Raw genomic sequence first — 24,854 nt, 5'->3', positions numbered from 1 at the left:
GAAAACCATTTCTGATGCAGATCTTGTACCTGAATGTATTTGTTGTGTTTTTAAAAAAGTGCTTGGGTTTCTCCCTACTGCCTTTTTCCCCTTAGAGTAGTCTATTTGTCCTGTAACTGTATTTTAAGTCACTGTTAAGCCTCTATATTTGCCAGTAATTTGCAAGAGTAAGCTGCTGTGTCATCAAAACTTTCAAGTCAAACGTACTGTGTGTGGCTCAGCCTGTTTTAAATTTTTTTTTTTGGTGGAGGTGATGGGTGAGTGGAGTAAAAGGAATGCAAAATATCAGAGTATGCTTTCTTTGTGCTATTTAGTAATGTATTGTGGCTTCAGTATTATAAAGAGAATCATTCAGTAGCAGAATTTAATTTTTATCCTTTTAAATTCTCCCTGAAGCTGGTGATTGCCCTGGCTCTTTTGCTCTGCAATAGGAAATTTATGTAGTGGTAGAGAAGAAAAATTAACCTCCATGAAACATAAAATGAAAGCAGAGGTTTTTGAGGGCTCTCTGAGCAGAGAGGTTATTTCTCAGGTTCCTATCAAGGTCTGGAAAATGTATGGCTTAAAGTTTCCATTGCATTTGTTACTCTGTTTATACCAGTCACTTGTATTAAAAACAAAATACTAATATTTCAGCTTCTGAGTTCTCCCTAGTTGGAAACCAACCAACTGCGTTCACTTTTTAGCTTTCTCAGATTCAAGAGCTGCTGTTTGTTCTTTACAGATGTGATGTGAATGCTACCTCAGAAATTATGGGAATTGGCCGGGCATGGTGGCTCACACCTGTAATCCCAGCACTTTGGGAGGCCAAGGCGGGTGGATCACGAGGTCAGGAGTTCAAGACCAGCCTGGCCAACTGATGAAACCCCATCTCTACTAAAAATGCAGAAATTAGCCAGGCGTGGTGGCACATGCCTGTAGTCCCAGCTTGGGAGGCTGAGGCAGAGAATTGTTTGAACCTGGAAGGCGGAGGTTGCAGTGAGCCAAGATCGTGCCACTGTACTCCAGCCTGGGCAACAGAGTGAGACCCCGTCTCAAAAAAAAAAAAAAAAAAAGAAATTATGGGAATCATTGTGCCTCTACGTCTGGTCATGCGGGAGCTTATTGTATAATAGGCATCTTTGGGGGAGAAGTGTGCTTCTGTTGACTAATTCTTTGAATTTTGGAAATGGATTTTCAGTTTGAATGCCAAAGTCTGATCGATTCAAGTGTGTTGAGAGGAACACAAGGACAGGTGTAGTGGCTCATGTCTGTAATCCCAGCAGTTTGGTGGGAGGTTGAGGCAGGAGGACTGTTTGAGGCCAGGTGTTCAAAACCAGCCTGGGCGAGATAGCGAGACCCCGTCTTGATTTTTTAAAAAAGAAAAAAATAATTAATTAATTAAAAAGAGAGAAACCAGGAGGACAGGGCTTGAAATAGGATGTTTCAGTTATTTATTTATTTATATTTTGAAATGGAGTCTCGCTCTGTCGCCCAGGCTAGAGTGCAGTGGCGCGATCTCGGCTCATTGCCAGCTCCGCCTCCTGGGTTCACGCCATTTTCCTGCCTCAGCCTCCCAAGTAGCTGGGACTACAGGCGCCCGCCACCATGCCCGGCTAATAATTTGTATTTTTATAGAGACAGGGTTTCACCGTGTTAGCCAGGATGGTCTCGATCTCCTGACCTCGTGATCCGCCCGCCTCAGCCTCCAAAAGTGCTGGGATTATAGGTGTGAGCCACCGCGCCCAGTCAGGATGTTTCAGTTATTAAAACCTTTAATTTTAAAATTCTACTTCTACAAATTCTATTGACTGGTGACACATGGGAGATGCTCAATAAATATGTTTTAATGAAATATTCATTACTAAGCATTAACCTATTCTTCTGGGGAAATAGAAGATTTAATTACCTTTAAACTTGTTTTCCAGTGGCACAAGAACTCTTTGCAAACGATACAAAGAATACTCTGATTAAGAGCAATTCGTATGGGATAGACCACAGATTTTATAAGAGCCCAGAAGAGAGAAGATAATCAGGACTGAAATAGAGATGGCTTTTTGATAGAATTTGTCCCAGTGGTTTGCATAGTTTTAAGTGTTGGGTTGACTTGAATGGAGGTGATTGTTTTAGAAGAAGGTCAGAAGACTAGATTTGCTTTTCTCTCCAATTTGAAATACCTCTTCTATTTGAGGACGCCCAGGAACATTATTGATTGTTATTTTCTTTGTTCAGGCACACAAGGTGGGGCTGTTTCATAGTGGCTGGCAAATCTGTTTGAATCCCAGAATTTTTTATGTTAAGCATCAGAGACTTTAAAGTACAACTAGAACCTGCAGAGAGAAAGGAGGGAGAAGAGATAGATAATGTATTTAAGAAAGGATAGGTAAATGGCTACTCATCTACTTTTTTATGATCCAAAGTTATTTTCAATTTTTGTTTTTAAGGAGATTTTAGGCAGGGTGCTGTGGCTTATGCCTGTAATCTCAGCACTTTGGGAGGCTGAGGCAGGAGGATCGCCTGAGCCCAGGAGTTTGAGACCAGCCTAGGCAACATAGACCCCATCTCTATCTCCCCCTACACCCCACCCCCCAAAAATTAGTTGGGCTTGGTAGTCCATGCCTGTGGTCCCAGTTAAGAGGTTTGAGGTAGGAGGATTGCCTGAGCCCGGAAGGTTGAGGCTGCAGTGACCCTTGATCGCACCACTACACTCTAGCCTGGGTGACAGAGTGAGACTCTGTCTTACACACACACACAAAAAAAAACAGTTTAGAATTTTGGTTCCTTTTAAACTTTGAGCTTCTTGAAAAGAGGAATTAGGTTTTATCCATATTTTACCTCCATCTCCGTGGTAACATTTAAATAAATCTATTCATTTAAAAATTCAAGGGAAATTTAAAGCTCATTTGAAGGTTTTTTTCCTTTTTAATTGTTAAAAAACGGATAACATAAACGGGTGCAGTGGCTAGCGCCTGAAATCCCAGCACTTTGGGAAGCTGAGGCAGAAGGATTACTTGAAGCCAGGAGTTGAGACCAGCCTGGGCAATATAGCAAGACCCCCATCTCTACAAAAAAAAAAAATTAATTAGTTGGGCTTGGTGGCACATACCTATAGTCCCAGCTACTAGGGAGGCTGAGATGGGAGGATCACTTGAGCCCAGGATTTGAAGGATGCAGTGAACTATGATTGGGCCATTGCACTCCAGCCTAGGTGACAGAGCGAGACCCTCTGTTTAAAATAAATAAATAAATAAAATAAAATGCACCCTTTCCAAAACACATAACATAAAATTTAGCATCTTAATCATTTTTAAGTGTACAGTTGCGTATGTGAAGTATATTTACATTGTTGGTGCAAAGTCCATCTGTTTTAAATGATTAGTATCTTTATTCTCCAAAAAAAATGGAGCCTTATTCTGTTTCCAACATTAAGAATTGAGTTTGTTTCATAACTGACTGTTTACTTCCTGGTGTCAGATTCAGCAGTGTAAATGCAGGCATTGTGCTGGTTTCTCTCACATACCTCTTTCTGTAGTACCCACATAATTTAACCTAGAATATATCCACATTTATTGCATATTGAGGCAATTTATGACAGATTTCTTTGACCATACTAAACCTTTGATATAAATAACCACTCAAAAAAACCCTGTTACTCTAGTGTAAACAGTAATGCCTCCTTGTTATACTATAGACTAGGCATCGCATGTGATTTCTGGGCTTATGCTTTTGTAAGTTCTTCACATTGCCTAGTTCATTGTCAACTCTCCTTTTTATTTGAGTTTAGGATTCTTAATATATCTCACATGCAACCATCCACTAAAATTTTAAGCCTGGTCCTTTTGGGCTTTTTTGTCAAAGGCTTAAAAATTATTTTGACCCATGCAAGGCTTTTGCCAACAAAAGTTGCAGTTCTTGGTGCTCCAGTGCTAATGTCTTGTTACTGAATAGATTGGAGAATAGGGCGTGCAGACTCTAGAATGAAGTTATCTGTGGCAGGGTATTAAATTGTACTTTGTAAACTGAGTTTATTTTTGTACTCATATTTTCTTATTCACATTTCATTCTCCCTTAGTATTTATTAAAATATTTCAGAAATTTTAAAAAAGTTATATATGGCCGATAATTGTTAGTATTAAAAAATAAAAGACCTGAAGAAAATATAATGTTGACAAGATATCTGAAGGAAACAACACAAAAAAAGCACTACTGATGAGAAATATTATGAACAATTATTTATTATAGAAACAGAGGATATGTTTAATTCAGAATAAAGCAAGAGTGAATGATAGTTGTATTTTGTAGCATTTAGACTGGATTCAGTTCTGGAAATTGTTTTATAACCTTTTGTCAGCTTTGAAATGTAATGTAGTTCAAAATTTTTATTTTTCTGTGAAATACATTTAGTCAGTAGGTGTAGCCCAGAAATGGTGCCTGAAGTTTCTTTGTTACATTGTGTAAGTGCTATTTGATGATTTGGCTGATTCTTTGGTGACAGACAAAAGTTTAGCTCCTAGGAAAAATGAATGGGGTCTGATATTATTTCCTTTCTCACCCTGTTTAGAAGGTTCGATGAGTACATTTAGACAACCAACACATATTTACTGACCTAACACTACATTCTTGTTATACCAGCAGTAAATACCCTAAGATATGGAGAGTAGATAAGACATGGTTCCTGACTTTCAGGTTTATTTCCCAGTCCCTCAAGTCTTGCTTTTTTTTTTTAACTGCTGTAGACCTTTGAAGTTTCCTTGAAGCCAAGGATGATATTTTCTACTTTTCTGCACTCCTTTCATACTTAAATTAAGTATGTGATCAGTCTGAATATTTAATTAAAAAGTTGTTTCAACCTCCTTGTGAGTAGGGAGTCTCACTAATTTTTGTGTAAAAGTACTTGGTACAGGTTGTAATGGCAGTTTGTTAACATTTGGAAATAAAAGATCTGGGTTTGAGTTTGGCACTACCATTTCCTATAAGTAAAGGGACAAGGTACCATTACTGAATTATTTTCCTCAGCAATAAATGGATATTAAAATCTCTGCCTGTCTTCTTAAAGAGTAGTTATGAAAACAAAGTAAGTGAACTCACATTATACAGACTATAAAAATGCCATATATGCTTATTATTAACACCTATTATATGGTACATAGTTATTTTAACTGAATTAGAGATAATCTATCCTTAGGGCTTCCAAGATTAACAACAGTAATAGTTAATATGCTTTATATGTGATAGATGTTAGACTTCAAGATCTGTGCTTTTGATGTTAGATGTGTTTTAGAGCCCCTAAATCCCTAATTTTGGTGTCTGTTTCACTAATTCTGAGCTCACTAGTCATCTCTACTGCTGAGTCTAACTTATGAAAAATCTAACATCTAGAAAGAGTGTCAGTCACTCAGTCGTGGCGTTGGAACAACTGAATAACAACCCAGAATTTTGAAAGTTGGGTCCCCATTGTCATTCCTTACCCCACATAGATTCCAGGTGAATGAGAGGTTTAAATGTAAAAAATGAAATCATGAAATTATTAGGATGAACAATGATAGAATTATTATCTTAAAATAATATTTGAGTAAGAAAAGCTTTTCTGAGCATAACCCAAAACTTAGAAGCCATTAAGAAAAGGTTAAGGCCAGGCACAGTGACTTAAGCACCTGTAATCCCAGGACTTTGGGAAGCCAAGGTGGGAAGATCACTTGAGGCCAAGGGTTCAGGACCAGCTTGGGCAACAACAAGACCCAGTTTCTACAAAAAATTTAGAAATAGATCAGCCGGGCATTGTGGCGTGCATCTATATTCCTAGCTATTCGGAAGGCTGAGGCGGGAGGATCCCTTGACTCTAGGAGTTCGAAGTTGCAGTGAGCTGTGATTGTGCCACTGTATTCCAACCTGCGCAACAGAGAAAGCCTGTCTCAAAAAAGGAAAGGATAAGTTTGACTATATTTCATCATAAACAAAGTCAACAAACAGACTGGGGAAAATATCTGTAATATCTCATTATAGGCAAAGAACAACTTTCCTTCAGGTGTTTATCAGCTTGAGAAAGACCAAAGTCAGCCTAGTAAGATTATGGGAAAATAGGTACTTACATCATAGCCATGAGAGTATCAACTAGTGAAAACATTACAGGGAACAACTTAGATTACTTAAAAATTAAAATGGATGTGTTCTTGAATCCAGCTTTTTTTTTTTTTTTCCTTTGAGACAGAGTCTTGCTTTGTTGCCCAGGCTGGAGTACAGTGGCATAATCATAGCTCACTGCAGCCTTGATATCCTGGGCTCAAGTGATCCTCCTGCCTTAGACCCATGAAGTAGTGGGGACTACAGGCGCATGCCACCACACTTAATTTTTTTTTTTTTTTTGAAACGGAGTCTTGCTCCATCGCCCAGGCTGGCTGGAGTGCAGTGGCACAATCTCGGCTCACTGCAAGCTCCACCTCCCGGGTTCATGCCATTCTCCTGCCTCAGCCTCCCGAGTAGCTGGGACTTCAGGTGCCTGCCACTACATCCGGCTAATTTTTCGTATTTTTTTTAGTAGAGACGGGGTTTCAGCATGTTAGCCAGGATGGTCTCCATCTCCTGACCTTGTGATCTGCCCACCTCGGCCTCCCAAAGTGCTGGGATTACAGGCATGAGCCACCGCGCCCAGCCCACGCCTGACTAATTTTTAAGAAATTTCTTGTAGAGACCAGGTCTCACTGTGTTGCCCAGGCTGGTCTTGAACTCCTGGGCTCATGCGATCCTCCCACCTTGGACTCCCACAGTGCTGGGATTATAGGTGTGATCCACCATGCCTGGCCTTTTCATGCAATTAACAAAATTTTTAGGATATAAAATTCTTAAGCACATCTTCCTGGTTACTAAATAATTAATATGATTGTTAACACACAATTGCTTCCTGTGTAATAACATGTACATTCCGTTTGTTGATACTGAAGCAGCTTTTTCAAAGTTTTGCTTGTTTTATTTGGAATGTATCTCCAGACATCTCACACATCATTTTAAGAACATTGTATTAAGTTTTGGGATTGAAATAAATAAATGTAAAAATTTTACTTTATAAAATCATTAGCTAAAAAATATGTTGAGAGAGATGAACATTCTCTGTAGCTTGTATAGTAAAACTGAGGCATTTTATTGTGAAATATTAAAATGGTACATTCTGTGGGCATATAAGAGTGTGCCTGTATATTTATGTTTGTATTTACTTGACCATAAAGATAAAATTTTTGTTAAAGATAGACTCTCTGAAGGGAAACTGAGTTGCATTTTACTATATTTTTAAAATTTGGGCCGGTTGCAGTGGCTCACACCTGTAATCCCAGCACTTTGGGAGGCCGAGGCGGGCGGATCACCTGAGGTCAGGAGTTCAAGACCAGCCTGGCCAACATGGTGAAACCCCTTCTCTACTAAAAATATAAAAATTAGCTGGGTGTGGTGGTACGTGCCTGTAATCCCAGCTACTCAGGAGGCTGAGACAGGAGAATCACTTGAACCCAGCAGTAGAGGCTGTAGTGATCCGAGATTGCACCACTGTACTCCATCCTGGGCAACAGAGCGTGACTGTGTCTCAAAAAAAAAAAAAAATTGTTCTGTACTTGTATTACTATTCAAAAAATATAATTGTTTGAGAAAAGACCTAAAGAAGGCAGAATGAAAACAGAGTAGAGTTGGGGGTATTTCTTTGGTTTTATTTATGTATACCTCCTTCCCAGTCTTGTTTCAGTTAGGAAATAAATGGTGAATACAGTGTAGGGTAAGGCCTGCATTACATAAGTCTCAACTATGTTTAGACTACATTTTATGACTAAAGGAAAATTAGACTTTTTTTTTCCATTGGAGATGAGGTCTTTCTATGTTGTACAGGCTGGTCTCAAACTCCTGGCTTCATGCAGTCTTCCCACCTTGTCCTCACAAAGTGCTAGGATTACAGGCTGAAAACTAGATTTGAATTCGAAAGAATAGAATAGAAACATGTAATGTTACAATTTAGGCTTTATTTTTAAATTAGAATATGAATTAATATTGCACTAACTTCTGGCCTGGTGTGGTGGCTCACGCCTATAATCCCAACACTTTGGGAGACTGAGGCAGGAGGGTAGCTTGAGGCCAGGAATTTGAGACCAACCTAGACAATATAACAAGACCTCATCTTAACAGAAATAGAAAAATTAACCAGGTGTGATGGCACATGCCTGTAGTCCTAGCTACTTGGGAGGCTGAGGCGAGAGAATTGCTTGAACCCTAGTGTTGGAGGTTATAGTGAGCTGTGATGTGCCACTGCACTTCCTGCACTCTAGCCTGGGCAACATAGCTAGACCTGTCTCTATAAATAAGCAAGACCTGTCTCAATCAATCACTATAAATATTTTACTAATTTCTTAAGAAAAATCATTTTTTGTCTGGGCGCTGTGGCTCACGCCTGTAATCCCAGCACTTTGGGAGGCTGAGGCAGGTGGATCACCTAAGTTCAGGAGTTCGAGACCAGCCTGGCTAACATGGCGAAACCCCGCCTCTACTAAAAATACAAAATTAGCGGGGCATGGTGGCGGGTGCCTGTAATCCCAGCTACTCGGGAGGCTGAGGCAGGAGGATTGCTTGAACCCAGGAGGCAGAGGTTGCAGTGAGCTGAGTTCATGCCAGTGCACTCCAGCCTGGGTGACAAAAGCAAAACTCCGTCAAGAAAAATCATTTTTTGAGAAAATATTTTCATTAATATTATAGTGACATAGATACATTTTTCTGAATAGTCTTTACAGAAGCTAAGTTGTCTTTCTATCTTACTTTCCCTTTTCAATTCATGTTTTCCTTTATAAAAAGGAAATAATGCTTAATATTTATTATGTGCCAAATATTGATCTAGAGTCCAGATGTTTTGCACGGTCTCATTTAATGAAACAGATATTAGTATGCTCATTTTATTTTATTTATTTTATTTTTATTTTTATTTTTTTTTTGAGATGGAGTTTCACTCTTGTTGCCCAGGCTATAGTGCAATGACGCGATCTCGGCTCCCGGCAACCTCTGCCTCCCGGTTCAAGCGATTCTCCTGCCTCAGCCTCCCGAGTAACTGGGATTACAGGCATGTGCCACCACACCCGGCTAATCTTGTATTTTTAGTAGAGATGGGGTTTCTCCATGTTGGTCAGGCTGGTCTTGAACTCCCGAACTCAGGTGATCTGCCCACCTCAGCCTCCCACAGTGCTGGGATTACAGGCGTGAGCCACCACGCCCGGCCACTCATTTTATAAATGGAAAGTTTTGGAAAGATGATACAGCTACTGAGTGTCTGCCATTCAAATATAAGCCTGACTTTGAAATCAATATTTATACCTTTTCCCTTCCTAGGAAAAGCTGATACTGAAAATAGGAATAAGTTGGTGGGGGAATAGCAAATATGTAGCTCCCCCAAATCACAGATCAAGGTATGGATTGTCAGAAAAGCTTAGTTATACACAGAGCTGGTGTATTTGAAGAAGCATGTAGCTATAATCTCCGTTTCCTGCTAATTAAATGGGTCTTGGAGTCTTCATACAGTTACCAAAGGCAACCATAATTTTAGTTATTCACAATCCACATTTAATAAAATAAAATATAGAGCCTGTAGAGCCTTTGACCTTTTTAATGGAATAAATATAAACTATAGAGAAGAGGCCCAGATAATAAACAAGATTAGTCAGAATTGGCAGTCTAAGGTAAGAGGTTAGGTTTTTAGGGATAAAACAGAAAAGGAAAGGACCGGACGTGGTGGCTTACCCCTGCAGTCCCAGCACTGTGGGAGACCAAAGCAGGAGGATTGCTTGAGGCCAGGAGTTCAAGACTAGCCTGGGGAACATAGTGAGACCCTGTCTCTACAAAAATTAAAATAAATATAAAGATGAAAGGGATCGCAGGAGACTGAATGAGAATGGTAAACTTGCATGCTGTATAGAAAGGGACTACTTGTTTCTCAGTACGGAGATCATCACATTTAAAGGATAAATGAAAAGACCTTAAATGTGAGTTAAGTCATGGCAAAATAACAATCAGAAAAGAAGTTGCAGTTCCAGGGGCATGTGCCTGTAGTCCTAGCTACTCAAAAGGTTAAGGCAGAAGGATCAGTTGAGCCTGGGAGTTCCAAGTCCAGCCTGGGCGACATAGTGAGACCCCTTCTAAAAATTAGGCAAGGTAGTGCACACTTATATTCCTAGCTACTTGGGAGGCTGAGGTGGGAGGATTGTTTGAATCTAGGATTTGAAGGTTACAGCTGTGATTGTGCCACTGCACTCCAACCTGGGCAACAGAGCAAGACCTTTTCTCTAAATAATAATAAAATGCTATAAGGGTTCAAAAGAAGAATAACTACTTCACTAAGTCCTGAGGAGGGAGGAATAGATATTACCAAAGACAGGAGATACTGATGTATACAAGGTAATTGCAGTTGACAAAGAGTAGGCGTGGCTAATTGGAGCAGATTATGTCCATGGTGTAGTGGATTTTATGCATTTTTTAACAGAAGAAACCGCCTCAATTTTTTTTTTTTTATGTTAAACTTCAGTATATGAAAGAGGGGGCAGCCCACCAGTTGTTTTGATTGAAGCAGAGTTCTAGGTCTCCAGGAACAGTTTAAAAACTGTAACTAGGCTGGGCACGATGGCTCATGCCTGTAATCCCCAACACTTTGGGAGGCTGAGGTGGAAACATCTCTTGAACTCAGGAGTTTGAGACCAGCCTGGGCAACATAGTGAGACCCTGTCTCTACCAAAAAAAAAAAAAAAAAAAAAAAATTAGCCTGGCATGGTGATGTGCACCCTTAGTCCCAGCTACTTGGTAGTTTAGGTGGGAGGATCACGAGAGGCCATGAAGTTGAGGCTGCAGGGAGCCGTGTCATTGCCAGTGTACTCCAGCCTGGATGACAGAGTGAGAGCATGTCTCAAAACACGCACCCGCACACACACACACACACACACACACACACACCCCTACCTATAACTAGAAGGGAGAAATGGGAAATATTAATATAGGCACAAATCTCTTATATGCTTAGCATATAAATCTCATATATGCCAAGCACTTAACAAATATCTCATTTAAATCTTATAATAAGCCCCTGAGAGAATTACTGTTGTCCCATTTTGTGGAAGAAACTGAGTCTTAGAGAAGTCTAATATGTTGCCCGAGGATAAGCAACCAGTAAACTATAGAATCAGGATTCAGATCTCAGTCCTTCTGCCTCCAAAGCTCATGCCACAGTGAATGTGGAAGGCTTTAATGCTCCTCCAATCTGGAATTGTATTTTGTAAGCCAAAGACACCTTGATCAGAGCAGAGGTATAGACTTACAGCAAGAAGAGATACTGAAGGCCGGGTGTGGTGGCTCACGCCTGTAATCCTTGCACTTTGGCAAGCCAGTGTGGGTGGATGCTTGAGCTCAGGAGTTCGAGACCAGCCTGGGCAACATGGCAAAACCCCGTTTCTACTTAAAATGCAAAGAAAAAATTAGCTGGGCGTGATGGCGTGCGCCTGTAGTCCCAGCCATCTGGGAGACTGAGGTGGGAGGATCGCATGAGCCCAGAAGGTCGACGAGGTTGCAGTGAGCTGGGATCATGCCACTGCACTCCAACCTGAGTGACAAAGTGAGACCCTATCTCAAAAAAAAAAAAAAAAAAAAAGATATTGAAGATAAGTTAAAACTTACTATACATTTAGGGTTCCAAAATGTTTTAATGATAGGGCTGAAACCCAAACCCAGATTCTTTGATTTGCCATTGAAATCTCTTTTCATTACCCCAGCCAGGCATTGGTGATGGAAATAAAATAATAGTCTGGTCAAAGTATGTCTGAGGATGGAGATGGAAAACCATTTAGAAAGTTGTCTGGGTATGAGTGTAGATAAGGACTTGAAAGAGTAATAGCAGTGGAAATGGAAAGGAAGGAATAACTATGAAGGCTGATAAAACAGGTCAACTATGAAGACAATATATAGTCAGTTTATGCATATGTTTGACTAGCAAGCCCCTATTCACTAGACTTAGTGTTAATCTTTTATAATAGCCATCATTTATTAAGTGTTTACTGAGTGTTGGACATGGATTTTCTAACTTAAATCCTCTTTGAGGTAGATACTCCCATTTTACAGGTGAGAAAATCGACATTCTGAGCAATACTTTGCCCAAGATCTTTTTTTCTTTTTTTCTTTCTTTTTTTTTTTTTTTTGAGGCGGAGTGTTGCTCTGTCACCCAGGCTGGAGTGCAGTGGTGCAATCTCGGCTCACTGCAACCTCCACCTCCCTGGTTCAAGCAATTCCCCTGCCTCAGCCTCCCAAGTAGCTGAGATTATAGGTGCACGCCACCACACCTGACTAATTTTCCTGTATTTTTATTAGAGACTGGGTTTCACTATGTTGGCCAGACTGGTCTCAAACTCCTGACCTCGGGCAGTCCGCCCGAATTGGCCTCCCAAAGTGCTGGGATTACAGGCGTGAGCCACTACGCCCAGCCTGCCCAAGATCTTACAGCAAATAAGTGGTAGAATCTTGGTGTCAAAACCTATGCTTTTAACCAATATGCTGTAATGTACCTAAACTGTAGGTGCTAGCTTACTTCCCTATCCTGGAGAGATGATGGTGGTGAGAAATACCAGTGCCACCGAATTGAAATATACAGTAGTTATTCAGGCCAGAAAAAGTGGAGATAATTCTGAATGTGATATATTCTCATAGGGCACTTGAAATGGTCATATATATTCTTCATGATGAGTATAAATTCACTAGAAACTTAAGGCTAAAGTTGAGTGGTAAGAACTTTTGCCAAATATTTAGGGATGGAAATTGGTGTCCAGGGAAAAAGAAAATACTGTAACTTATGTCTCATACTATAATTTCCTCCCTGACTTCTTCTACTTTCTGTTTCTCTCCTGTGGCATTTTAAATATTCAATCTTGTATAATTTTTGTTGATGTGTCTCTTTTACCTAATTCAGTAGACTGTAAATTCCTAAAGGATAGTAATTACTGTGCATTTATGTATTCTCTATTGCTGTTTTTCTTGTTTTGTATTCTGCATATGTTTATTGCATGCTTAAAATGTGCCAGATCTGGGTTGGGTGTGGTGGCTCATGACTGTAATCACAGCTCTTTGGGAGGCCAAGGCAGGTGGATCACTTGAGGCTAGGAGTTCAAGACCAGCCTGGCCAACATGGCGAAACCCTCTCTACCAAAATATACAAAAATTAGCCAGGCATGTTGGTGCACGCCTGTAATCCCAGCTACTTGGAAGGCTGAGACATGAGAATAGCTTGAACTCAGGAGGCGGAGGTTACAGTGAGCCGCCTGGGCGACAGAGTAAGACTCTGTCTCCAAAAAAAAGAGAAAAAGAATATGCCAGATCTGTACTAAGTCTTTAAGAGTGAATAAGATAGAACCTCTGCCCTCCAGAGGTTTATTTCTAATAGGGAAACAAATAATGTAACAAATTTAATACAGTGTAATGACTTTTAATTGTGAAGTTAAAGGTACAGTGGAGGCTTAATAGAGAATTGAGCAATTTAACTTATAATTTCAAATTTTTTTTAGTAATTAACAAGTGAAAAGTCTCAGATTGTGAGAATAAAGAAGCAACCAACTATTTTCCATCTGTGCATCTATACTTGCTGATAGATACATGGAGTACAGGTGTCTGTGAGTTAGTGGAATCTCTTTAATTCTTCCATGAGAAGCATTGGTATTTTAAAGTGGAATGAAAGCTGAAAATGATAAGAACATAAAGTAAAAAGTGTTTTATAATAAACATTTTATTAAAATCTTTTAAAAGTTCATTTAAAATTTACCACCAAAATTCAAAACAATGGCACTTGAACACTCGGAAAAGAGAACAAAGTGTAATATATTTTTATGTAGTATAATATCTTTTTATTAGTTTTAAATCCAGTATTTCCTTTCTCACTAAATCTTCCCAAACCAGTAGATAGAACTCTCACTTGGTTTTCTTGTAACTCCCATTTGGTTCGAAAGGAGGGAGCAAAGAATGTAGACCTGAAGTAGGAGTTGGGGCCTGATGATAGCATACGTAGTTGAAATTGAGTGAGTGTGAGACAATAGCAAGTGGTGTGAGTTTTGCTGTGTTTAGAGAAGCTCATTTTTGCCACCTAAGATTATAATCTCGGTGTTGCTGGATCTTCTAAAATTGTTAAAAGCAGCCAGGAATTCAGATTTCTTTTCTGTGAAATGTTCTAATTGATAAATGTTGGCTTGAAGTCTAAAATAATGAAATTAAACAAAACATACCAGGCTGTATTTGAACCGCAAGTTACTACTTTGTGAGCTCATCTGAAATTTCACCTGGGTTCAATTCTAACTCTGCAACTAGTAAGCACTGTGACCTTGCTATACCCTCCGTATAGCCATATTTTTATAAGATTCGGGGGTGTCAGGAATTAAATAAGGCATGTATGTTTTATATACCTATATATTTCTCATTTTTTTCTCCAGTATATAGAAGGAGATATAATGCCACTTAAAAGATTGAGAAACTTAAATGTTTATCTGAGGTGAAACTGCTAAGGATAGGCGCTACCTTTACTGCACAAGTCTTCTAACTTCTACCCCAGTGCTTTTTCCATTATTAGTCTTATGACGTTCAGCAGAATCACCTTGGGTTCTTGTTAAAAATGTAGATTCAGGCCGGGCGCAGTGGCTCACGCCTGTAATCCCAGCACTTTGGGAGGCTGAGGCGGGCGGATCACCTGAGCTCAGGAGTTCGAGACCAGCCTCAACATGGAGAAACCCCGTCTCTACTAAAAATACAAAATTAGCTGGGCGTTGTGGTGCATGCCTGTAATCCCAGCTACTCGGGAGGCTGAGGCAGGAGAATTGCTTGAACCTGGGAGGCGGAGGTTGCGGTGAGCCGAGATCGCGCCATTGCACTCCAGCCTGGGCAACAAGAGTAAAACTCTGTCTCAGGAAAAAAAAAAAAACAAAACCGTAGATTCTGAGGCTGGATGCAGGGGCTCACGCCTGTAACCCCAGCACTTTGGGAGGCTGAGGTGGGAGGATCGCTTGAGTTCAGAGTTCAAAACCAGCCTGGGCCACATAGCAAGAGTTTGTCTCTACTGAAAAAGAAAACAAACAAGCAAAAAATTTAATGTTGATTCTGACCAGCATAAATCAGCAGGTCTGGGGTAGGGTTCAGGAAATGATATTTTATTTTATTTATTTGTTTTTTGGAGACAGAGTTTCGCTTTTGTTGCCCAGGCTGGAGTGCAGTGGTGCGATCTCGGCTCACTGCAACCTCCGCCTCCCGGGTTCAAGCGATTCTTCTGCCTCAGCCTCCTGAGTAGCTGGGATTACAGGCATGTGCCATCACGCCCGGCTAATTTTTGTATTTTTTAGTAGAGACAGGGTTTCACCATGTTAGCCAGGCTAGTCTCGAACTCCTAACCTCAGGTCATCCACCCGCCTCAACCTCCCAAAGTGCTGGGATTACAGGCGTGAGCCACTACGCCTAGCCCAGGAAATGATATTTTAAATACCCCCTTGCCCCATTTTTTAATGCAAATAGAATGGATCAGGGCTAGAAAAACATTCTTTTGGACCATATGAATAACAGGCTTCTAAGAAAATTACCTTCATTATAGTAAGTAGGGTGGACAGTTTTTTTTTTTTTTTTAATTTATCCAAAATGTATTGGTTACACTAAAGTAGTATAGTGCTGTTTATTTTTTTTTATAGTCTTCACCTTAGCCTGATTTACATTGTTTCCTACCTTAGTATTCATAGACTTTTGGACCTAGGTTAGTTTGCCTTATTAAAATGACACTGGGTTAGTAGGATACTTAGGCAAGAGAATGGAGTGTCCAGGAGGCTTCTTAAGTGAGCAAAAGGGTATATAGTGATAATGGTTTGTTTCTTCTTTTTCTTTTTCTTTTGGCTCACGTGATCCTCCCACCTCAGCATCCTGTGTAGCTGGAAATATAGGCATTTGCCACCATGCTGGCCAATTTTTAAATTTTTTTCATAGAGACAGGGTCTCCCTATGTTGCCTAGATTGGTCTGGAACTCCAGGGCTCAAGCTATCATCCTGCCTCAGCCTCCCAAAGTGCTGGGATTATAGGCGTGAGCCACCATACCCAGCCTGTAATACTTTGATTATTGATCATAGATAATAATTTTCTCCATCTGTAAATGGGGTTGTTTCATTACCATCAAATTGTATGTAAAACATTTGGAAATTATCACAGATTCTGTTTTAGAGTATCTTTCGTTTTAAGGTATTTACTTTCAAAAATGCCAAATTTAAATTAGCTGGGCTTGGTGGTGGGCTCCTGTAATCTCAGCTACTCAGGAGGCTGAGACAGGAGAATCGCTTGAACCCGGGAGGCAAAGGTTGCAGTGAGCTGAGATCACACCACTGTACTCCAGCTGGGGCAACAGAGTGAGTGAGACCCTGTCTCACAAACAAACACCCCCAAAATGTCAAATGTGGAAATAAAAGGAAGACTAATTTCTTTATTTTCTGAACCCTTGAGCATTCTGTATAGTGATTTAAAGTTTACAAAATATCTTCCATTTGTTGTCTCTTTTGGTCTGTATGCCAGTCCTAAAAAGGGGGATGGGGTAGGTGTGGTGTGATGGCTTATGCCAGTAGCCCTAGCTACTTGGGAGGTTAAGGCAGGAGGATTGCTTGAGCCCAGGAGTTTGAGGCTGCAAGTGAGCTATGATTGTAATATTTTTATTTTGCAGGGGAGGCTGCTGAGACACAGGCTCTGCTTGCCAAAAGTCACACAAGTGTCTAGCTGTTATCTCTTATTAGAGAGCTAAGCTTTGCAGCCCAGTCTTTTTTAGGGATTGCCTAGAAAAATATAGGAAGAAGTTTATTGGCTGGGTGCGGTGGCTCACACCTGTAATCCCAGCACTTTGGGAGGCTGAGGCGGGCAGATCATGAGGTCAGGAATTCAAGACCAGCCTGGCCAATATAGTGAAATCCTGTCTCTACTAAAAATACAAAAATTAGCCAGGCATGGTGGCATGTGCCTGTAGTCCCAGCTATTCAGGAGGCTGACTGAGGCAGGAGAATTGCTTGAACCCAGGAGGTAGAGGTTGCAGTGAGCCAAGAGTGTGCCACTATACTCCAGCTTGGGCAACAGAGTGAGACTTTGTCTCAAAAAAAAAAATTTTTTTTATTAAACATGAAATGGAGTCTAGGCGCGGTGGATCACACCTGTAATCCCCGCACTTTGGGATGCCAAGGCGGGCAGATCACTTGAGGTCAGGAGTTCAAGACCAGCTTGGCCAACATGGTGAAACCCCGTCTCTACTAAAACACAAAGAAATCAGCTGGGCATGGTGATGCATGCCTGTAATCCCAGCTACTCAGGAGACTGAGGCAGGAGAGTCACTTGAACCTGCGAGGTGGAGGTTGCAGTGAGCCAAGATTGTGACACTGCACTCCAGCCTGGGTGAGAGTGAGACTCAGTCTTTAAGGAAAAAAAATAGATGAAATGGAGGAGTTGCAGTGGAAAGTTAAATGAGGCTGGAAAGTTTTTTGGGGTAATGGAGTGATCCTGGAATAGTAAAATTTTCAGTGTAGCTATGGAAAAACGATAGAAAGTTTAAGAAGGCATTTGATTGTTGGCTTATTATAGTATCACAAGACTGGCCGCTGTCTACATAATTCCCCCAGATATTTTCTACTCAAATATTTTCCACTCTTCAAACTTTAGAATTGTGAAGTGAACCTTATAGACTTGTGTAACTCCTTTATTTTTAAGACAGAGTCTCACTCTGTCACCCAGGCTGGAGTGCAGTGGTGTGAACTCAGCTTCACTGCAAGCTCCGCCTCCCAGGTTCACACCATTCTCCTGTGTCAGCCTCCCGAGTAACTGGGACTACAGGCACCTGCCACACGCCTGGCTAATTTTTTGTGTTTTTAGTAGAGACGGGGTTTCACCGTGTTAGCCAGGATGGTCTCGATCTCCTGACCTCGTGATCTGCCCGCCTCGGCCTCCCAAAGTGCTGGGATTACAGGCGTGAGCCACCGCGCCCGGCCTTTAACTCCTCTATTTTTGGATCACGAAACTAATATAGGCAGCATGGTGACTCAGACCTGTAATCCCAGCACTTTGTGAGGTTGAGGCAGAAGGATAACTCGAGGCTAGGAGTTTGAAACCAGCCTGGGCAACATAGTGAGACGCCGTCTCTACAAAAAAAAATTTTTTTTTTTTAATTAGCTACACATGGTGGTGAATGCTTGTAGTCCTAGCTACTTAGGAGGCTGAGGTGGGAGGATCACTTGAGCCCAGGAGTTCAGTGTTACAGTAAACTATGATGACTTCACTGCATTCCATCCTGCCTAGGCAACAGGGTGAGATTCTGTCTCTAAAAATAAAAAGAAATTAATAGCTAATAATGGGTCACATGCCCCATTAGTGACAGAACTGTAATTCAGATCCCCTGAGTTTCATGTTGCCACTCTTTACAAGTATATTTTTTCTTTTGGAATTCATTAATCGAGAAATACTCATGTTGGCTGGGCACAGTGGCTCATGCCTGTAATCCCAGCACTTTGGGAGTATGAGGTGGGTGGATCACCTGAAGTCAGAAGTTCGAGGCCAGCCTGGCCAACATGGTGAAACCCCGTCTCGACTAAAAATACAAAAAATTAGCCACCTGGTGGCGGGCACCTGTAATCCCAGCTGCTCAGGAGGCTTGAGGCAGGAGAATCGCTTGAACCTAGGAAGCGAAGGTTGCAGTGAGCCGAGATCGCGCCGTTGCACTCCAGCCTAGGCAAACAAGAGTGAAACTCCGTCTTAGGGAAAAAAAAAAAAAAAAGAGAAATACATAGATTGGAGCTCACTGGTAATTTTTGGTCTACCTACATGTATATAGGAGTGTACTGGGTACTTGAAGGAAGCAATTAATTTTTACTTTGACCTGTTTTTTAAAAAGAGGGAAAATGTTTTCAGAATTTCTAATAGACCACTTACCCTAAACCTAATTTCCTGGAAAACACCATTATTATGAGGGCTGACTTGAGGTTTTCCTTCACTGAAACTGGTTATGGCTACTTTCCAATTCAGTTTTTTAAAAGTTTGTCAATATATGTTGAATGTAAGTTCTTTAGTATTTTTTTCTTACACATTTGATGCTTCCTTCTCCTTGACTCCTGAGTGATAACAAGAAATGAAATTGAACAAGCCTTAAGCCTCTAATGATCAGTAATGTAAAACTCAAATATTTCATTATAAAAGTTTACATATTTTTTGACATATAGAGACCTTTCTAATATAGTGATATGTTCTACTTGACAAAATAATTCCTTGATTATGAGAGTTAAATCATTAGTATCTTGTGATGTTAAGCGGCGCGCATCATGATGACTAAGTATTTACAGTTGAACAAGTTTCAGACCCGCTATGAACATGTTCATTCTCTGAGTCAACAAATGCTTTTTAACTAAATGCTATTCTGACCTACATACTGTGTCAGATATCGATATAAACATAAGTAAAACTCAGGGCACAAAAGTGCTACCACTCTCCCGCCCCCCCGCCAAAACGGAGATTCTCTCTTGTTGCCCCAGGCTGGAGTGCAATGGTGCGATCTCGGCTCACTGCAACTTCTGCCTCCCGATTTCAAGTGATTCTCCTGCCTCAGCCTCCCAAGTAGCTGGGATTACAGGAACATGCCACCACGACCAGCTAATTTTTGTATTTTAAATGCAGACGAGGTTTCGCCATGTTGGCCAGGCTGATCTCGAACTCCTGACCTCAGGTAATCTGCCTGCCTTGGCCTCCCACAGTGCTGGGATTAGAGCCGTGAGCCACCATGCCTGGCCTTTTTTTTTTTTAAACTAAAGACTTATTGTTTTTTTCCATATCTCCTAAGCCCCATGTTTTAGACTGTTTTACCCCAAAATTGTATTTATTAATTTGGCTTTCCCATTTAAAAAAACAAATTGATCTTAGCATGGTGGTTAGCTTGAGGCAATCTTTAGTGAGTCAGTATAATTTTAGCTAAAACAGTTGTATCTCATGTAAAAGTATGATTTTCTTTAGGTTTTTTTTTTTTTAATTGAAAGTAACTCATGAATTCTCTTTATTATCTCTTCTAAGGGCTTGAGGAGATCATGTTATCCCTGGATGAGATATTCTTCCCAGGCCTAACATTCTGATTTAACAACACTTTCACTAAAGCCTTTTGCCCCACCTTTGTTCCTGTTTATTAATATATTTAGTTATATGATTAAAATTGAACTATTTTATCCTAGATGGAAAGTATCAGATGGAAATTCGTTTAGGTCATAATTAAACTTGTGTGCCTTAGAAAACATCTGTATTTGAAAATCAAATTGTCCAGGCACCGTGGCTCATGTCTGTAATCCCAGCACCTTGTGGGGCCAAAGTGTGCAGATTGCTTGAGCTCAGAAGTTCAAGAACAAACTGGGCGGGCAACATGGCGAAATCCCGTCTCTACAAAAAATAACAAAAATTAGCCACATGTGGTGGTGTGCACCTGTAGTCCCAGCTTCTTAGGAAGCTGAGATGGGAGGATTACTTGAGCCCAGGAGGTTGAGGCTGAGTGAGCCGTGATTATGCCACTGTACTCCAGCCTGGGTGATGGCGAGACCCTGTTTTAAAAAATAAATGAAGAAAGAAAATGAAATTAATTTGGTTGTTGTGTAGGTCACTAAAAAGGCCATGGCAAGAATATAGTTGGTTTTTGTAGTACTGGATAATTTGAACTCTATTTTGGGTAGAAAGTTTTTTTTTTTTTTTAAACCTTAAAAACTCTCTAGGGATTAAGTAATGTGCTCAATGTTTTCAGTTAATGTTTTCTGAGGGGTAGCATATATCATATGTTAGAGTTGCTTAGAAAAACATCTAAACGATGCTGAAAGTAATAATTGTTTCTATGCCACCTAAAGACTGTCATTTTTGGAGAAATTTGCAAAAATTAAGCTTTGGTTTGGAAATAAATGTACCATTTTTTATTCAGTGTTTCTGAAAGTGTCATGTGATTACTGTTTCAATAAATGAAATGATATTTAAGTCCATTAACATGACTTGAATCCTATTTTGAATACTTTTGCAAATCAGAGAATCACCTGCGTAATTTTTTATTCTTGATTTTCACATATGTATTTGCATTACTTAAAAATAAGAAATAAGTACTTTAGAGATGTCAGTGTAGGTTCTTGGCCTTTAACAGTTTAATGGTCTTTTTCCCCCCCTTTTCTCTCTTTTTCGACAAGGGTTTTCTCTGTCACCCAGGCTGGAGTGCAGTGGTGCGATGATAGCTCACTCCAGCTCCTGGGCTCAAGTAGTCCTCCTGCCTCAATCTCTTCAGTGGCTAGGACTGCAGGTGCATGCCACCATGCCTAGCTCATTTTTTTAAGAAAAATTTTTTGGAGAGACAGAGTCTTGCTCTGTTGCCCAGTATGGTCTCAAACTCCTGTCCTCAAGCCATCTTCCTGCCTTGGCCTCCCCAAGTGCTGGGATTACAGGCGTGAGCCACCAAGCCCAGCCCAGTTTTAATTGTCTTTTGAAAGTCAATTTTAGGCCAGGCGCATTGGCTTACACCTGTAATCCCAGCACTTTGGAGGCTGAGGTGAGCAGATCACTCAAGCCCAGGAGTTCGAGACCAGACTGAGCAATACGGTGAAACCCCATCTCAACTAAAAATACAAAAATTAGCCAGATATAGTGGCAGGCACTTGTGATGTCAGCTACTCAGGAGGCCTAGGGGCAAGAATTGCTTGAGCCTGGAAGCTGGAGTTTGCAGTGAGTGGAGATGGCACCACAGCACTCCAGCCTAGGTGGTTTAGCAAGATCCTGTCTCAGAAAAAAAAAAAAAAACCCATGGATTTTGTGACTTTTTGATGGCTTTTATATTTACTTGCATTTCATTAAGGTTGTCTTTAAAGACAACTTTAGATATCTTTAAAAGACAACTTCAGACATTTTTAAGCTTTTTTAACTGCTTATGCATTAGCTTCACAAATGTTCTATTTTCTCTCATTCTCATGCTGTACTCAGCTGAAGTTCCAGCTGGTCAGATTACTCTATTTTGCCTATTTATTGGTAATTCATGGAACGTGGTGCTGCGGTTGTGGTGTTTTTTTTTTTACATCATCACTATATGCAGTGCCCAGAACAGTGCCTTGAATATAGTAGAAACACACACTCTCTCTCTCTCTCTATACATACATGTATATATATTATTTTATTTTATTTTATTTTTGTCTCTTTGAGACAGTTTCACTCTTGTGGCCCAGGCTGGAGTGTGATGGTACGATGTCAGCTCACTGCAACCTCCGCCTCCCGGGTTTAAGCGATTCTCTTGCCTCAGCCTCCCGAGTAGCTAGGATTACAGGCATGCGCCACCATGCCCAGCTAATTTTGTATTTTTAGTAGATACGGGGTTTCACCATGTTGGTCAGGCTGGTCTTGAACTCCTGACCTCAGGTGATCCACCCGCCTTGGCCTCCCAAATTGCTGGGATTACAGGCCTGAGCCACCGTGCCCGTGCTTTTGTGTTTTTTGGGGGGGGCGGAGTGTCGTTGTGTTGCCCAGGCTGGAGTGCAGTGGTGCAATCTCGGCTAACTGCAACCTCTGCCTCCCGGGTTCAAGTGATTCTCCTGCCTCAGCCTCCTGAGTAGCTGGGATTACACGTGCCCACCACCACGCCCAGCTAATTTTTGTGTTTTTCGTAGAGATGGGGTTTCACCATGTTGGCCAGGCTGGTCTGGAACTCCTGACCTCAAGTGATCTGCCCGCCTCAGCCTCTCACAGTGCTGGGATTACAGGCGTGAGCCACCATGCCTGGCCAAAACTCAATATTTGTTGTAAATATTTGTATTGAATCTCTGAGGGGAAAAGCAGCAGAGATACATTGTGGTGTTCTTACATCTTACATTGTGGTATTCTTACATCTGTTGACAATTCAGCCAGTGTTTTAATCACTGTAGAAGCTTCTTCCTTTCTAATTTGTTTCTGCAGGGAAATCATATGTCTTCTGTTTCTAAAGTATGGCTGATTACTAGATTATGGTTGTCCTTTAATATATTCTTCCCAGTTGTTCTATTCCTAGAGTTTGTCTCTTTAAAAATAGTGTTTCCTTGGGCCGGGTGCAGTGGCTCACGCCTGTAATCCCAGCACTTTGGGAGGCCGAGGTGGCAGATCATGAGGTCAAGAGATCAAGACCATCCTGGCCAATATGGTGAAACCCCATCTCTACTAAAAATACAAAATAATTAGCTGGGTGTAGTGGTGCGCCTGTAGTCCTAGCTACTCGGGAGGCTGAGGCAGGACAATTGCTTAAACTTGGGAGGCGGAGGTTGCAGTGAGCCGAGATCGTGCCACTGCACTCCAGCCTGGGTGACGGAGTGAGACGCCATCTCAAAAAAAAAAATTGTGTTTCCCAAAAAACAACAAAAGAGTTATTTCTCTGTAGTTTAAGTCTTTAGGACAGTTTTGTAGATTGGTGTAGCCTTAATTTTAAAATCAGAACTGATTCCTGAGAGATTGTTCTCAATGACAGGGTGGCTATGATAATCAGTGGGTTTTTGTATTTGACTGTATTCTCTCTTTAGTTATGTCGTAATGCCTTCACATTTTAGCAAGACTTGCATATATATGAGAGCACTTAGGAATTTCTATTATTGCATAAGTAAAACTACCTTTTAAAATAGACAATAGGCTGATGTGCAGCTCACACTTGTAATCCCAGAACTTTGGGAGGCTGAGGCAAGAGGCTCACTTGAGCCTGAAAGGTGGAGGCTGCAGTGAGCTGATCGTGCTACTGTACTCCAGCCTCAGCGACCCTGTCTCTAAAAAATAAATATGTAATTCCAGTTAGTGAAACATTATTTAAGGTTTTGATTTAGAAAATATGAGTATCAGTTGTTTTCCATCAGATTAATACATTGATATTGGCACATTCTTGATTTTCCATGTGTTTCCTTTCCCTTCTCCAGTTGGCCAAAGTACAGTAAGTGTCTGTAGATCTTTTCCTGAGGAAGACAGTTTCTTTTAAGGAGATTATTTAGTGTTCTGGTTGAAGTTGCTTCCTTTGGAATGAAACAAGCAACAAAAATGTTCTCACTAATTTAATATATTTTAAATAATATTTGCCGTATTTTAAAAGAAACCAAGAAGTAGGGAACCTGGATTTTATTTTTAAAAGAAGTTGAGGCCGGGCGAGGTGGTTCATGCCTGTAATTCCAGCACTTTGGGAGGCCGAGGTGGGCGGATCACCTGAGGTCGGGAGTTTGAGACCAGCCTGACCAACATGAAGAAACCCCGTCTTTACTAAAAATACAGAATTAGCCGGGCATGGTGGTGCATGCCTGTAGTCCCAGCTACTTGGGAGGCTGAGGCAGGAGAATCACTTGAACCCAGGAGGTGGAGGTTGTGGTGAGCTGAGATTGCGCCATTGCACTTCAGCCTGGACAACAAGAGCGAAACTCCATCTCAAAAAAAAAAAAAAAAAAAAAAAATTGAGTTTTCTAGAGAATACATATTAGCAGACACTCTTGCTACCTACCTTTTGAGGTCATCACTACACATTGGTATTCAGGTATTGTAAGTGATGTTCTTTAGGATTATCATTGATAGCAACTGAATAAACTAGGGTTTTTTGTTTTGTTTTGTTTTGTTTTTTAATGCTGCAGCCTCTTCCTGTATGTAGTGTTTGGTGTCTTTTCCCACTGGGATCTTTCCTTGGTCTATAGCCTCTTTAATAATGTTAAGAAATTACTACTTGGCCCAGGCAATAATGTCACCTTCAAGATTGCTTTCAAAGTCATACTGTTTATTTTCTGTGAGTTAACTCTGAGTGGAGTAATTTTAAATGTGACAGCTCTTGTGATGTCAGTTTCTCTACAGCTGTCCTTCAAAGATT

At 40.7% G+C, this 24,854-nt stretch overlaps 1 protein-coding gene across 9 annotated transcripts in view; it reads left to right on the top strand.

The window, feature by feature from the left end:
* GPATCH8 (G-patch domain containing 8) overlaps positions 1 to 24,854 on the top strand; it is a 107,921-nt gene that overhangs the window by 39,107 nt on the left and 43,960 nt on the right. The gene's annotated exons all lie outside the window — the stretch shown is intronic.

This window comes from Pongo pygmaeus, chromosome 19, assembly GCF_028885625.2.
Source record: "Pongo pygmaeus isolate AG05252 chromosome 19, NHGRI_mPonPyg2-v2.0_pri, whole genome shotgun sequence".
Lineage (NCBI taxonomy): Eukaryota > Metazoa > Chordata > Mammalia > Primates > Hominidae > Pongo > Pongo pygmaeus.
The sequence above is the reverse complement of the archived record's forward strand: the minus strand, read 5'-3'. Positions and strand labels throughout refer to the sequence as shown.